The 14,731-nt window shown below is 36.7% G+C and overlaps 1 long non-coding RNA gene across 1 annotated transcript in view; it reads left to right on the top strand.

Moving 5' to 3' along the window:
- The window catches only part of LOC128086515 (uncharacterized), a 65,330-nt gene that overhangs the window by 15,311 nt on the left and 35,288 nt on the right, over positions 1-14,731 (top strand). The gene's annotated exons all lie outside the window — the stretch shown is intronic.

Genomic DNA, 14,731 nt, shown 5'->3' on the forward strand with positions numbered 1-14,731 from the left:
CCTGTCAGGAAAAAAAGAACTCCCGTACAGTCAGAATGCATTGCAAACAAATTGGCAACCATTTCATTCCCATACACCATTTCAACAAAGATCAAGATAGAGATAGAGAATTTTTAACCCTTTCCTTGACCTGTAGAACTGAAAAGGAATGCTCAATTATGGTAGAATGATAAGATAATTTCTTAAGGAATTGGAGGATACAAAAAAAACCCAAACAAAAACAAAACAACAAAAAGAGAAACAACAAACCTCTGTTATCCTAATTGCATGGCATATTAGCTGTCAAATACAAAGGAGTTATGGCACAGTGGGCAGTGCTGTGTTCAAATACAAGCTTTGTAGAAGATCAATTCCTTTTAATTGGACAGCTGCTTATGCATAAACTAAAGAAACATAATAGGTATTCTCCAAAGTGAATGAAATTAATCCTATTATAAATAACCACTGGAGTATTTAGTAGGCTATCTGAAGCTCTTCCAATACACAAACTTTGTCTTAGCCATAGGTAAATTTATTTCCCAGTTGAATCTCTGGAATATACATATACATGTATCTCTCTTTTTTCTCTCTCTACATATATATACCTAGGTTGCTCTGAAAGTAATGCATCCTATTTATTTGCATGGAAACTATGACAGATACAAAGAGCACAATAACACTATTTGATAGAGTAAATTTTCAGATATAAAACACTATTTTTCAGTGTAGTCACCACCATTAGTTATGTATTTTAACCAACAACGAACTAGAGCCTGCATGCTGTACTTGTAAAGAACTGCACAATTGGAAGTGACCCACTGTAACCACTGCTGCAGAAACACCACCTACTGCCTCACTGTGCTCACACCCCCTGTGTGGTCTCCATAAATGTTTAGCAAGCATTGATGAATGTCAGTGGTTGCCAGTTTTTCTGCATGGTGGAAGTCAATGACGCACCTTTGTTCCATATATACTTGCATGTCAGATGCCATTCTGTCAGAATGCCCATCTGCTGCCATCTGCCACGTAGCAACAAAATGTAATCAACTACTGGTGGGAAAGTTCAACCTCTGCTTTCATAGCATCAACATCTGCCTCTGACGTTGTGGGTGAATATAATAGGAGGCATTATTTTTGGAGCAACCATTGAAACAAAGACCAGTGAAACAAAGGCACGCTGCACTGAAGAAATATATTCAGTAGGTTTCATAACTAAAAGCTTCTATTTGCCTGCCACACCTCATACAAATAAAGCTTTTACCTCTCTTTAGTTCTTAACTCCAAATTTCAAATGACTTCAGAAAACACATTCTGACACTGATATTCATTCTTGGGAGGAACGGTAGGAAAGTGTCCTGTACTTGTTTTGAATCCACTGTCAAAAGCTCTGGGGTCTAGTCTAAAGGACAGGAGGGCTCATCATTCCCAGAGAGGATCAGGTACTCCTTTTCAATAGTACCTCTGCCCACTTGTGTTTGTAGGTCTACATCAGAGGCATTTCATGATCCTCCTGTTTTCTTTCTTTTTAAAATATTTTTGGGAGGTGCTCAGTGTATCCTGGCTCAAGGACAGTCTTTAAAAGGGATAAGAGAATCCTTGAGGCTTCTTCCTTAATTGTGTAAAGCACAATTCTGTTTTAACAGCTGTTCATCAATTAATTCTAAATCATGTCTTTTTTAACAAAATGGTGTCTGTAATGAAAATGGGTAGCTTTGGAGTAGGGTTATTTTTCAGAGAATTTTGTGGGATTCTTTTGATGTATGAATGGAGCAGGTGGTCTAAGGACCTAAGAAGGATTAGATCTAAAAAAAGTACTGCTGATGTTATATGTGGTGATGCCAGTAGTGCTAACCTAAATGCAAGTGTTTGTATTTGAATTAGTGTATGCAAAAGTTAGCTCCAAGTTACTTTTGCATATTCATTACTTTGGTGTTCTTCTCCATGTGATTCTACGTACTACAAGGGCTACCCCAAAAGGAATGCCTTTTATGATATTATGTTGGTCTGCAGCATCAGAGGAAGATACTGGTGTTACACCAGTAGAGGCTGAACCTTCAAGCCTTCATATTCCATTGTGTCAGATGGCAGCAGAAGGGTAGTCAGACAAAATGGTGTCAGACATGGATGTAGGTCACCTCCTGTGTAGCATGCAGGTTCTTGTTCATTACTGGTGAAAATGCATAGTTTATAGCAGTTGAAAGAATGTTTTGTAGTTGAGAATTTGCTGTAACAAATAGTATTATTGTGCTCTTTGTGTCTGTTGTAGCTCCCATGCAAATAAATAGGAAGCATTACTTTCAGAGCAACCTACATACTTTCAGGTTAGTTATTTTCTTTTTTCTATTTTTTTGTACTTTTTTGCCTGTTCCCATCAGCTATTAGGGTGCATTCACTGTTTCTTTTTCTTCCTTTTTTTCCTCCTTTTCTTTTTTTTTTTTAGCCTGATTATTTATAATTAGCATTTTCTACCCCCGTGTAATTGTGCTTTAAACTCTTTCACACTGGGTTAATTCACTGACTTTAAAATCTATTAATTGACATCTAGAGGGGAAAGAGTAAACATGTCTTTAAAGATGGCATGAATGGTTGAATCAAGATTAGGTCTCCACTCTTTTAGTCCCCGAGTTTAAGGCAAGGCTGCAGTCTTCAAAAATCAATTGTCTTCAAAGCTCCAAAAAGAAATGGAATGAGCAGGGGTCAGACTCAAGAGCATCCCTTGTGTGTGGAGTTAACATTACCTAAGTACTTTAAATGATCACTAATTAGTGCTTTCAATAGGCACTCTGAAGACCATAGGATTGAAATATCTTATTTGGGAATAAACAATTGTGTAAGGCAGACTAGATCAACTCTCTAACATGGGCAGCAAAGCAACTCTTCCATTACAGCCTGTAACCAGAGAGAAGTCCTCAAGGACCTGCTAAACCATTCACAATTGTCCTCTTTCATTATTCCCAGGTTAGGATGGTCACAGGACTCTTGATTATATAGGCAAGCATGCTTCCCTCTGAAATTTAGTTTATAGTACAACCCTGATTGTCTTCAATAAGAAACAACAAAAAAGCCCATATCCTCACTGGCTATTTTAGATGTAGTTTAAAAATAGTTTTAAAGTCAGTAAAAAGAAAAAAAATCATAAATATTTATTTCATAGTTGTGGAGTTAAGAGCTTACTATCCACACCTGCATCTGAGCAAAACAGCAAATTATTACTAAATACTGCCAGCTCCTGGGGATTCAAATCAACCTCCATAATATTATCTAGGAGTACCACATACAAGCAAAAAAAAATTCCTAATAAGGACATAAGAAAACACACCATTTGACATATATAGTCAATCATTTTTAGGAGTGCAATTACAACTACTGAGTAATCTTTATAAGAAACTTGCAAGTCAAATACAGTTTTCATTAAAAATGAGAATAATGAATATACATAAATTGAAAGATCCGCTGTAGAAAAAAATGGAAACTTGTGGTGAGAAAGCCATTTCTAAAAGTAATGCTACACTATTTATTCATTTTTTTTATTTACTTAGTGCTGTAAATGAGGGTGAGGGTACATTACAGAGAGTCAATAGGGATTCCAAAACAGAAGGACGAAGCTTTGACTTAGACTTCAATCCAGTGCCTGCCATGTTGCACAAGTGAAGTTTTCCTTCCTGGAAAATGAGCAGCTATCACATACATATTTATATGTTTTTACCTCCCTGAAGTGCAACTAAAACCACCTGTGATCATCAAGTGAGCAAAAACAATAGATGGAATATGATAGCAAGAAAGAATGATAAAATCCTCTTTTCCATAAAAGGACATAGTTTTTAATTTAAAAAAAAAAAAAAAAAAAAAAAAAAAGTAAGTTTTGTGTAAGAGAAAATGTTTCTGATTTCATAAAGTCTTAACACTTTATCTGGGGAAAAAAAAAAAAAAAAAAAAAAAAAAAAAAGATTATTTGGAAGATTTTTTTTATTTTGGAAAGAAAAAATAGTTTTCTTTCTTTTGCCCCTGAATATGGAAGCATCAGTTTTTGTTTGTCAGTAAAGATGTCCTGAGAAAACTGATGAGAAAAACGGCAAGGCATAACGATCAGTTGTGGTTCCTGATAGCTGTTATTTCTTCTGTAGACTCTGTGTCAGCAGTTCATTTATACTTTATAGTTTATTTGTGTGAAGAAGTTTAGTTGTCTAAATTAAAAAAAACTTCATAACTGATCTCTTTTATCCAGATTTAGTTTCAGGCTATAAATCTTAAACTGTAGCATCTGTAACATCTGTAGCAACATTGGCTTATGATGTTCCAAGCTTTAAAGATGCTGATTGTCCCCCCAGTAAGTAGCAAATGAGACTCATTAACATCTAATTATACATTAGAAAAAGTATCCTGTAGCAATATCAAACCCAAGGTGTAATGTGCAATAGTAAGCCATGGATTTTGCAGATATGATGACATGATATTGTCTTGGTATTTTCAACCAAAAAGTAATTTAGAAAAATATTAAGCAAATTTACACCTGATTCTGGTCATCAGCACAGTCAAACAGAAGAGTCAGTTCTTCCTTGTGGCACTAGCTGGGAAATCCATTGCTTGCTTTTCTCTGTCTCCAGCTCTAACTGATGGGCAGACGGAAATGAAGTTACCTTAGTGCAGAGGCTTTGTTGCGGTTATTTTTCAGGGCATTGTGTTCTATGGGCCGTTTTCACGGTTGAATAGTGGCAGGGCTGTTTGTCAACCCCAGTGTGACCAGGTGCTCCCACACAGTGCTCAGGCTTTGCAGGGCTCACCTTTCCAGTTACTGCTGGAAGCCCTCTATTATGTCCCATTCTGTAGCCTGGTCACAAGGGAAAAAGCAGTCACAAAAGTTAAGAAGGGTCCTTCAATCAGTGCCAGTGGTCAGATTGGAAGGATCTTTAATGTGAGAGATCACGAAATAGCAAACTTTAAGCAATTGATGAAATGCATGTAATTTTAAAAGCCATGCACACAAGGGGAGATGCAAGTTGGCCACTGTGTGGAAAGCCAAGACAGAATTCAAGGCTGATGAGTATTGTCCTCTCACTTCAGCGATGATCCAATCCATGTCTTACTTTTTCAGAAAGCATCTTCTATTTTTATGGTTTGGTTACTAGAGTTGAAGGCTCAGTTACAAAACTCTGAAGTTCATGGGAGCGTTAAGTGGATCAAATTATTTAGTTGAATAATTGCATCCTGGGTCAGAATATATTATATATTCATTAATGGATGAATAACTAAAGGTATCTAGGCTGAGTGCATTAGAATTTCATCTTGGCAATGAGTTTGTCTGTTTATCTTTTGGAAGGCACAATGCCACATGTTTTTCCTTTCTAGGAATTAGATTCTGCAAATCTAATTTAAATAGAAATGTTTACCTTCCATTATTGAATCAGTAGCTGCTGATTTTAGAAGTGTGATGGAGAAACTACTCTGCAATGCAAACCAGTTCTTGAATAGACCAGAAATTGAAATTTATTGATCAGAAATGGAGTATAATGGAATTATTTTCATTGCCGATCCAAGAAAGTAGGAATGGAGTGAAATAAGTCTGTATTTGTTTTAGCTGTGCAAGTATCAGGACAGTTTGGATTGTAACAGTTTAAGGTATGATCCTGTAAGAAAGTGGCCCCTTCCTTAAGCATCAGTTTCCATCAATTCCACTGTAATCAAAATGTTTGAAGTTTCTTAGTGTCTCTGTGAGTTGTGATTATTGCTAGAGCCCAAAAATGGCATGATGAAAAAATATTCTACCCCTCTTCTGCCATCTGTCACACAGCAATGAAATGGAATGGAGTATTGGTGAGTAGCTAAGTCTCTGCTGCTGTACCACCATCTGCCTCTGATGCAGTGGGTCAACATAATATCATAGTAGGAATTACTTTTGGGATAGCCTTTGTAGTATTACATAGAGAAGAGAAACCAGTCAAATAAATGAATATGCCAAGGTAACTTGGAGCTTACTTTTGCACACATGGTTTAAATACAAGCATTTGCATTGAGGTTAACAGTATTTGCATCAGCATATCAGCATTTTCGTTAAGTCTAATCCTTCTTATGTCCTTAGATCACCTGTTCCATTCATATGTCAGAACAAGGTACCTTCACTCATATCACTGTATTATAGGATATAGCCTGTGGTGTGATGCTTGCTACTGGCCCAGCCAAGCCAAGCTCTGCCTAGGAGTAGCAATGTTGGGTCACAGCAGGGCTGTCCAGCTGAACTGACCACTCTTCAGCCAAGCAGATGAGACTTGTGCAGGGTAATAGTGTGAGAAAAGAGGCCCTCCTGGTGTAGAGCAGGGCAGGGATGTAGGATTTATGTCCTCTCTACTGCCAGTCCTCTCCCTAAGCACAGCGTGAACAGAGAAAGGTTTTGCATCTGTAACTCTCAGGACCTCCTTGCTTTTTTTTCACTGGAGTCCAGGAGAATACCAGCTGGGTTTCGGATGGGGAACCAAGAGGCTAATTGACTTGTCTATATCATCATAAAAGAAACATATGGCAGAAGATAGATCAGACTTGGGGTCTCTCCTGACCCCAAATGACAATGTAAAAGCCAGATTACTCTCTGCTTTTTTAGACTCCCATATGTTGCACAGCTAAATTCTCCTAAACAGATTTTTAATCTGCTTCATATATCACGCTTAATCATTTCAAGTGTTGAAGCAGGGTCATTACTTGCAGCTCCTGTTAGGAGTTATTAAATAAATTATTCTCATCACTCATTTGTTTTTGCTCTGCTGTTGCAGGGAAAAATTGGGACTATATTCTGATTTTCTGCATTTTCCAATGTGTCAGCAGGAGAACTGATAAAGAGACAGATTCTCCAGAATCTCCCTACTGTAGACTTTTAGAAAAAGATTTCTAAAATAAAAGTGAATGTCACCATGCAGCTAGTAGTTGCATTGCTCAAATGTGCTCTTTAGGGTTTAAATTCATCTGGAAACCCTCTCAGAGAAATTAAATAGTACTCATGGGAAAGGATCCTTCTTTCAGCAAGTTTTCTTGGTGACTTTCAGGGCCATTATCATGCCTAATATACTGCATTACCTTTCCAGTCACTTCTTTTCCCTTTGTTGTGATACCTACTTAAAATATCAAAGCTGTGAGAAGTTCAATGAGATATTGAAAACTGAGTAACACAGGTTTTATATGACAATCTCAAATCCCTCCCTCTGTCTTTTTTTTTTTTTTTTTTTTTTTTAAGAATTCTTTGCCAGTATCACTAGATGAAAAAGAAATAAAAAGTCCATGGGTGGGACATGAAGAACTGACAAGGTACAGCCAGATCAAAAAGAAGTCTCCGTTAATAAATCAAAAGGCTAAACAAAGGGCAGAACACAAGTGTAAAAAAAAAAAAAAAAAAAAAAAAAAAAAAGAACATTTTGAATCCAGTAGCCTAGATGTAAGCTGTCCTAATTCAGCATTATTTAGAAGTCACAGAATAAATTCCTATCTATTCCAGCCTGAAGAATGAGGATTGGGAGAAGCTGAGTTAGGAATCAGTTGACAGAATCAACGTAGTTTCCTGGAGGTAAAAAGATAGAGAAAATGGTAGTTGATGCTTCAGATTCAACATTAACATTTGCAGATTTTTGGTGTGCACAACTATTGGCCTAATAAGGCTAAAGAAAGAAAGGGGAAAAGTAAGAGCAGGTGAGCTCTGTAACTCTGAAAGTACACCAAGACAATCTGTTAACTATTGCTGGACAGAAATAAAACCTATCAGGTAAAGATGATAGGCAAATCCTGTGTCATTTTAACCTAGAGACAGTTCTACGTTTTCAGAATTAACTTTTCATCAGATATTTGCCTTTCTAACTACGTTGATGATCAGTATGGTTAGGTATGAGAAGCAACTGATAAGGCTGCAAGAACTTCAAAGCAAGAGGCAGCTAGTAAAAAAGAAATGGTAATAATGTTTGGAAGAACACTTTATGAGGCTATGATGATATCCAGCAAATACTCCATTCTATGCGTAGGTTTATGACCCAGCCAGTCAATTAGCTGTCACAGTCTGGGGCCAACAAGTTCTTTTTGAGGGTTACAACATGTCATGAGTTCATATCATACCTCGACATCCTGTTCAAGGATGTCTCACATTGAATCAGACTTTATCCTGAGGTTTTCGGAATCCAATGTGACAGAATCCTGCTGAATCCAGAGATCCTGCCAAAACTGCAAGATAAAATGCAAAAAATTCCCAGAAGTAAAAATAGAATTGCATAAACATGTAACAGTCCTGCATGACTTGTGATAGATAAATACGAACTACTCACAACTTCAGACTACATCAGGTAAAAAGTGAACGTATTTCCATTTGAAGTGTTTAGTAGAACTGTAGAAATGTATTTCCTTCTAATTGTAATTTTTAAGGGGAAAAAAAAAAAAGAAAAAAAAGTAAGAGGAAGTCTGTTCTCAAAGGCTGGTCTAGATCCAATCTGTATAGTTTCACCAAAAAGGAAACACAGAAGTGAAGATTTGGTAGTCCAAAGCGAAGCATCCTGGGTCTAACTTCTTGACAATAACATTAAAGTCACTGGTGTCTGTAAAGAGAGGTCTGCAGCTGTTGCTTTTATGTCTAAAGATACAGGTCTAAGCCTTTGCAAATGCCTTTTGTTTTAGTGAAACATTCTGTAATCTGACTGATGTCAATTTTGAAACTGAGGAAATTTTTTCTTTTTCATTAATAATCTGCTACAATTTTTTTAAAGATAAACAGTTTCATCAAATGAGTCATCCACTAAGATTCTTTAACAACAAAACCAAATTTTTTAATCTGACACTTTAAGGTAGACTTGATAACCCCTAATCCTCAACTGCTCCATAATTTTTTCTTGTTCTGTAAATTGCCTTTAAAAAAGTAGCCTAGACATGTCTTTGATGTGGGTTTGTCCTTTATTTACTACAGCTTCTGAAAACCTTTGATGAATTAAGCTCACCTATAGGAAAATAACATGTAATTCATACTTTGATGCCCGCTACTGAAGGAACTGCTATTCACTACTGCTGCTCAGTGGATTAGAGTTTCAGGGTAAAATACGCAGAAGGCATCCTCATATACGTGGTTGCATATACCCAGATGTGTAAGACTGTGTGGTTAAGAAGCAAACCACTTCTTCCAAAGCTACCATATCTTATGTAGGGTTGGTTTCTTTACTTCTGCATCTGTGTATATGTGATCCACAATGACTCAGCTTTCAGAAACAGTGGTTCCTGTGGCATATATTTTATATAAATGTACATAGGTACAGATCAAAATAAGTATTAATATAAATACGTACAGGTGTGTGCATACATATATGCATGTACATACTCCACTAGCATTCAGTGGGACAGTTGCTGGACACCTTCCTCCAGTACTTGAAGATGACCCATTGTGTACTATTCATACTCTATGAACTGATACATTTCAGATTAATATGGTATTCAGCTCCACAAAAAGCAGACCTAATTCATGTGACGTATGACACACAGGCAGATTTTAATATGTGGAATCAGATGTTCTTGCCTGAATCAGAAGTATTCAGTAATCAGAAGAGTTCTTCAGCACCCTACAGGCTGTATTTTTTGAGTTACATCAGCACTGAAGTATCAGCACTGCCCTGGCAAACTGTCACTATGAAAAACAGTAGCTATATGCACACAGTAAGTGCGCACTGCCAAATCATCTCTGCTTTTAAAAGTCCCACATCCTGGATTAACTTAGCTCAAACATGACACTGATGGTTACAGACAGTATATTTGAGACTGAAATGAGTGGAAAAATCAAGACTTTCAGTATCTTGTGCAATTGAATCTTCAGGCACTCTTGCAACTGAGCATGAGTTTCATTTGAAAACAAAAATGTGCTGCTGTGCTGTCGTTGCATCAGTTTACGTAAAGCGATATGCCAAAAAGTCTCTTAATAGTTTGGGTTTGTTATTAACTCTAATATAATGGCTTCAAATTATGGTTTAAATGCTTAGAATTTTGTTCCAGAATGAGCAGTATTCAAAAAATATTTAACAATAAAAATGGATGTAACAACATTATAATTAGGCAAAGTGTATTTGGGGAATGTCAGAAAGAATGTCAAGAGTATGTTGGGCCAGTGCCCAGTATCATCATTTGGTACAGTGACTCTTTTCATACCATTTAAATCCAAGATCACAATACTTTTCTTATTTCTAGGGCAAAAGGTAGGAGATTCTTTCTCACTTCTTTTCTCCTAACACATTGTAACGATCTTCACTTTTAAGATGTGCTGTATCTTTGCCTTTGAGTTCTGCTTTCATCTCTTTACTCACACAGAGAAAATCTGCAAGGTTTTCCAAAAACTACAGACACAGACTTGAGTGTGTAAGTCCAGGCCTAAAGACTGTGATGTCTGTATATTGCTAAAAAAAGAAAAGAAAAGAAAAAAAGAAAAAACAAGAGTAGAGCAGAGAAAAAATGAAAGAGAAGAAAAATGAAAATAAAGAGGAAAAGACATTACTTTCCTTGCTTAGTAAAAGTGCTTGTCATATCAGACAATGTATTTAAGGTGATTTACATTTGCACTGTCATAAATGGCTGCTAAATGAACTAGAATAGGAATTAGAATGGGATAATAGGATAGGGGGCAATGGATGCAAGCTGGAACATAAGAGGTTCCATGTGAATATGAGAAAAAACTTCTTTGTGGTGAGGGTAACTGAATGGAATAGGATGCCCAGATAAATTGTGGGGTCTCCTCTGGAGACATTCAAAACACACATGAACATGTTCCTCGTGACCTAATGTATACGTTCCTGCTCTGGCAGGGGGATTGGACTAGATGATCTTTTGAGGTCCCTTCCAATTCCTGACATTTTGTGATTCATACTTAGCACTTCAGATCATGTGACCTTTTGATCCCAAGTCTCTTGTCTTTAAGAGGAATTCTTTCCTACAATCAGGGTGGCCAAATGTTGGCCCAGGTCACCTAGAAATGTCTTGAAGTCTCTACTCTTGGAGATACTCAAAACTTTATGGTATCTTAGCAACTTCCTCTAACTGGACCTGCCTCAAGCAGGGGTTAGACTGCACAACCTCTGAAGTGGTCTTCCAATCCAAATTCTTCTAAATTCTGTACTGCTGATATATATGAAGATGAATAGAAGGACATAGTACATCTTCCTCAAGTGAAACATGGGAAAAACATGGTGTGTTCTCTGTAAATCTTTGTTTAAATCTTCTCCATAAATACAAGCATTATTTTAGAAATTACTTTGCACATTGCTTGCTTTGGTTTTCAGATTTTAAGGATGTTGCCTATTGGCTTAAATTTTAGAAGTTAATGCCTACAAATTCTTCTTATTATTATTCTTTACCTTTTTTTGATCATGAAATTTAATGGCATGATGAGTTGAATAATCAGTCACTGGTATACATCTCTTTTTCTTTCTTTCTTTCTTTTCTTTTTTTTTCCTTTTTTCATATAAAATAAGGAAACAATAAAAATTTACTGTAAGAACTTCTCAAGAACTAGTCCAGCTGATAGCAAATGTTGGACAACTCCCAGCTACATACTAATTAACATACCAAAGTCCAAGGAAAAGTACAGGAAAATGATAGCATATATAAATAGATAATACTGTACAGAGATATTAGGTCTGGCGAAGTGTGTTGGTTTTTTTTGTTTGTCTGTTTTAGCAAAGAAGGGGATATTTCAGTATGATCACATTTAGAAGACTAATAAATGACAACTAACTTACTGACTAAAGATGCTGTTAGAAGAAAAAACCATTCCCCAAAAAAGTTTGGAAACATAATTATTTATTTGTTATTCTTACATTTTCCCTATAGAAAAGAAAAAAAAAAAAACACCAAAAACCCAACAAATCATGTTTAGATCAAAGGCTATATGTTGCCATCACTTATGATGATACAAAATCAAAGTTAATTCATCTGACTTCAACAATAGGTTGCATTTTGATTAGTGCAAAATAAATTAGCTAATACACTCTTGTGCTGTGTGAGGACTCTTGTCCTCCAAGTTTACATGGTGCAGTGAAGGCATCTACTTCAGTTATCACATTTATTATCTTTAGAATTACTGGAAATAAATAAGCAGTTTGTGACAAAATCTAAGTCTGAAGTTAGTAATTTAAGATATAAGAGGAATACCTGTTTTCCTCAAGCCCATTGAAGAAAACAAGTATTCGTATGTGCGAGTTTATATTGTAGACATCTGAACTAGGGTGAAATGAACCTGGCCTTCTGCCTGTCAATCAATGCTTTTCCACAGAGCATTTCTGGAAATAAGAGGACAATCCTTCATGTGCCTTCATGGCACTTTGGCTAGGTCTGTACTTGTGGATATATACTTCTGTACTTGGCTGCAAGCCTTGGCTGTGTCTTTGCTCCCTAACAGGATAAGATATGGACTAATGTGTGCTCACCTGTTCTTCCTAGTCCCATCCTGCTTTCACAGAAAGGAACCCTAAAGAAGCAGGGCATATGCAGTGTATGGTATACTCTGAACAAGGAGAAGGCCAAGGCCTCATGACATGGAATCATTAAGGTTGGAAAGACCTTTAAAATCATCTAGTACAACAGTCCACCTATCACCAATATTGTCCACTAAACCATGTCCTAAGTACTACGTGTGCCCTTTCTTTAAATACTTCCAGGTACGGTGACTCCACTACTTCCCTAAGTAGCCTGTTCCAAATGCTTCATTACTCTTTCTGAGAAGAAATTCTAATATCTGGTCTGAACTTCCACTGCTGCAACTTGAGGCTGTTCCCTTTAGTCCTATTTCTAGCTACCAGAGAGAAGAAGCCCCACCTTGCCACAATCTCCTTTCAGGTCAGTGTCGAGAGTGATAGGTTCTCCCCTGACCCTCCTCTTCTTCAGACTGAAAAAATCCCAGCTGTTCCCCATAAGACTTGTTCTCCAGACCCTTCACAGCTTTTGTTGCCCTTCTCTGGACATGCTTCAGAGCCATAATATCTTTCTTGTAGTGCTGGCTTTTGTTCAGCTGAGCATTAACCAACACCCCGAGATTCTTTTCACACAGCTTTCAGGCTGCTCTGCCCCAGGTCTGTAGCATTGCGTGAGGTTATTGTGACTTGTTGAGCCATTTGATGCTACCTCTATCTAGAGAGAACACTTTACGAGGCAACTGTTGGGCTGTAAACATGTACACCAAGCCTCTGGGCACCAGCATCTCCATTCTGGTGACTCTTTCTTCATGCTCTTGAAAACCAAGCCTGCTACTTCAGATGATCCTTTCTGGTATATCAGCATAATCAATACATCTGCTGACACAGATGGGGTATCTCAGTTTTGCATCAAAGTAAGCCAAGGGGAATTTGGCCCTGGGCAGCTCCATGATAGGGCTCTCAGAGGCACTGCTATTTGAAGTAACAGCACAAGATGTGAATTTCCTAGTCTGCAGACACATACAAATAAAACGGAACAACATTCTCTGAGCAAGGAGCTCTGAGCTCTGAGCAAGGAAATTGGAGAAGTGGAAAGTCTGTGCTCAATTACATTAAGGAGGTAAATCATTTATGCACCTTGAATACAGTTTGTTGCATGATTTAAGAACATCATCACTGTATACAGTGTTGTCATTCCTTGTTAGTAGTTATTTCCTTGTTATTGATTCTAATTCTTATTGCCTCTCAACTGTCCACATTCAGAAAGAGAAGTACATGGATTTTTTGTATTCTGTTGCTATGTAATGTGATATAAAACAAGTTTGGAGTGTCTCCCTGAATGCATGCCACCAAAACTAGGCCAGAAATCCCTTCCGCTGCAGCTGTTAATCATTAAATCATGGACCTGTTCAAGAAGCCCTATATCATTATGCCAAACTGCATGAGAACCTATGTGAAGGTATTCATATGATAGCTAAGAAATCCCCTGGAATACAGGATATGTGTGTCTTCTTTGTACTTTTGGATAGAAAAGTCTTTTGGTTTTAATAGAACCACTATAAAATTATGAATAGGATTTATACGCATTTATATTTGAACATACTAAGAGGGAGAGAGCTGATGTTATTTTAGTAGAGCTGGTCAGAAAACTGTAGAAATAAGAATTCTAGAAGAATTGATGGGGAAAACAAAAATTCACAATCTGAAGTTTCTATAGACAAAGCAAAAAGAAATCATACTCTGAATTTTTTAGAATAAATGGGGAAAGATAATTTTGGACATCATATTTTCAATTTCAGACAGTGTAATTTTAGGCACGCTATTTGTGTGGTTGAAATTTATACTTCAGTCAGTGTGTTTTTCCTGAGATATTAACTACAGTGATGAGCAAAAATGCTAATTAAAAAGAGGGGAAAAAAAAGCCAAAAAGCCAGTCTGCAATGATGCCAATCGCTGCATTAATTTGAATCATAAGATTCAAAAATATTTGTCAAGTTTCTAGGTTGTTTTCACCAGGCCTCATTTCCTGAAGACAGAATCAGATTTTTGAGATTTGGGTGCTTATTCAAAAACAAATCTACTGAAGTAAGTTTGAAATCAAGAGTGTTTTATGTTTCCTCTTAATATGAAGAAGTCACAGATATTCAGTATTTTTCTTAAAGAATGGCTTTTTATCAATATTCATATTACTACAACACTCCATGTGTTAAAAACCCCTGAAACCAATTCAAAATACTGAAGGTAAATAATTTATTCTATAGAATTTTATGGATATGTTTTCAAAACAAAATGAATCCACTGCTTGTCAGTAAGGAATATGGTTTCTATTGTTTTTGAAATTTTGAAACTGT

Source organism: Tympanuchus pallidicinctus, unplaced genomic scaffold, assembly GCF_026119805.1.
Source record: "Tympanuchus pallidicinctus isolate F22 unplaced genomic scaffold, pur_lepc_1.0 scaffold3, whole genome shotgun sequence".
NCBI classification, from domain to species: domain Eukaryota; kingdom Metazoa; phylum Chordata; class Aves; order Galliformes; family Phasianidae; genus Tympanuchus; species Tympanuchus pallidicinctus.